This window comes from Aulostomus chinensis, chromosome 4 (assembly GCF_037954235.1).
Source record: "Aulostomus chinensis isolate RoL2024-O1b breed Wild chromosome 4, RoL_Achi_v1.0, whole genome shotgun sequence".
Classification (NCBI taxonomy): domain Eukaryota; kingdom Metazoa; phylum Chordata; class Actinopteri; order Syngnathiformes; family Aulostomidae; genus Aulostomus; species Aulostomus chinensis.
In genome coordinates, this window is record NC_141323.1 from 29282881 (window position 1) to 29285348 (window position 2468).

At 43.9% G+C, this 2468-nt stretch overlaps 1 non-coding gene across 1 annotated transcript; it reads right to left on the reverse strand.

Moving 5' to 3' along the window:
• Positions 1 to 448: 448 nt before the first annotated feature.
• trnas-gcu (transfer RNA serine (anticodon GCU)) lies at positions 449 to 530 on the reverse strand. The gene has a single exon. It is a non-coding gene; the product is annotated as a tRNA-Ser (tRNA).
• Positions 531 to 2468: the final 1938 nt, after the last annotated feature.

Genomic DNA, 2468 nt, shown 5'->3' on the forward strand with positions numbered 1-2468 from the left:
TACATTAAAAAATACTACATAAACAAATAAATAAAAGAAGGAGCACAAATGACTTTTTTTTCTGCACAAATTTACTTGTATTAGACTGCATTTTTGGTTCATGAGTAGATGAAAGAGTATCACATATATATTATATACATGTGATACATGCACTTGGCTTTGGACAAAAGCTTAAAGAAATTGTAGAATTATTTAAACGTACCAAGTGAACTGTTTCAGGTTTCTTGAAGACGTTTCAGCTCTCATCCAAGAGGCGTCTGCAGTTTTCTTCGCTAATATCACTCTGTGGGGGCGGGATCTTCTACAGAGGTGATTGACACATGTGAGCTCTGGGTGTCAGAGTTGTTTTGGTCAGGATGTGAAAGGGAAGTTGACTCAACTGGTATCTGTGTCAGTTAAAAGCCTCACAGTAATTCCATAATCTAGGAGTAGAAACCAGAGTCGCTCACGACGAGGATGGGATTCGAACCCATGCGTGCAGAGCACAATGGATTAGCAGTCCATCGCCTTAACCACTCAGCCACCTCGTCTGCTGACAGCAACCCTGAGCTTTTAAAAAGCTGAACTCTTTGGAGCCTATTTGTCAAAAATGGACCCAGCAGGAGCCACTGAACACAACTCTGACATAATCAGGCTTCTTCCCAGCAGCGTCGTGCTACAGAAGGCAGAATACAGACCATCGACACATCATCAGAGTGAACACCAGCTGATGTTTACAAGTTTAATTCACCTTTTACTACAAAATGACATCCAAGTTCAGATTCTCTTGTCCTGATTGAACAAGTAAATGTTTAAGAAGATGAGAGTACCAGACTTTTTCATCCAAGGAAACAAGCATCCTATCACTGTCCTATGCAGAGTTTCTTTCAAAAAAAAAGTGAGACAACCTCAAGATTTTCTGTTTCCTCTTGTTGGATTTTGCCACAGAGAATCAGAGACAATCAAAAGCTTGTTGGACTTTAATGTTGGAGGACTGAACAAGTCAAGACATCATCAGTTTTACCTTCACAGGTGCTTCATTTACTTTACTTTCAATTTTACAGAGGTAGAACCTGAAATCAAAGCTGTCTGTCAAAAAAAGTGAAAGCTTCACAGGTTGTAATGTTCTTGTCTACCATCTCTGTCTTGTATGGAGCTTCAATCTTTAATAAAAAGACTCGTTGTACATTAATAACATCACTGTGCCTCTGCAGTGAATAAGTCACTCCATCCATTTTCTATACCACTTTTTTGTTAAAGGTTATTGGGGAGGGGGGTGAAATTTGGTGGGAGGCAGGGTTCACCCTGAACAGGTCACCAGTCCACAGGTCCACTGAACAGGTCCCCCATGTGGGATGATGGTGTTGAAGGCAGAGGAGAAGTCCAGGAAGAGAAGGTGGACATAGGAGTTCCTGCTCTCCAGATGGATGAGGGCTGCGTGGACCACTGATGAAATGGCGTCATCAGTGGAGCGGTTTTGCCTGTAGGCGTACTGGTGGGGGGTCCACAGAGACGTCAATGGAGGTGTCTATGTGGGCCTTGACCAGCCTCTTAAAGTACTTCATGACTACTGGGGTGAGTGCAATGGGTCGGTAGTCATTTAGGCCTGTCACTGTGGAGCACTTGGGGACAGGGACAATAGTGACAGTCTTTAGGCAGGTGGGGACAGGTGACAGCGCCAGTGAGGTGTTGAAGATGTCCGCCAGCACCTCGGACAGCTGTTGTGCTCAGTCCTTCAGTACTCACCCAGGGATGTTGTCTGGGCGTGCAGCTTTGCAAGGGTTGGTTCCCTGAAAGGTCTTCCTCACGTCTGCTGTGGTCACACTGAGGGGCGTGTCGTCAGGTGGTAGTGTGACTCTGGTGCTGGGGGGGGGTGTCAGGGTCCTTGAAGCGGAGAAGAAACTGATTGAAGGAGTGAGGCGCTGGACCCGCTCTACTTGTGAAGTGTCATGAGATAACATTTGTTGTGATTTGGCGCTTTACAAATAAAACTTACAACCATCCATCAGGTTTGTGTTTGATGTCTGAATTCTGTCTTTGATCTCTGGGTTCTGAGCATTGATCTCCCGCTTCAGTCTTTGATCTCTGACTGATCCTAAACTAATCAAAGGATCACATCAGCATATTGGTCCAGTCTACAGATGGTGATTTTACCTATTTGAAGCCTTATTTTGTGTTTGATGGCCATTTTTAAAATCACTAATGATTTTTTGACTGAACATCCTGGACACTGTGGTGCCCGATGAGGAGACAACTTGGGTACAAAGTTGAAGAGGAGGGAGAGAAGGATATTTTTGCAGTGTTCCAAGTCAATAATAACTGTGGCAAAATGTCATCATTTTTAAAAATGTCCTCACTAAGATGGTTTGTAATTCTGTCTCTCCCTCATCCTCAGCTGCTGCAGCACTTTAAAGAAAACCTTTGACTCGTGGATCTAACAAAGATCAGATGTTGTCTCCCCCAGAACATCAACACTTTAACGTTGTTGG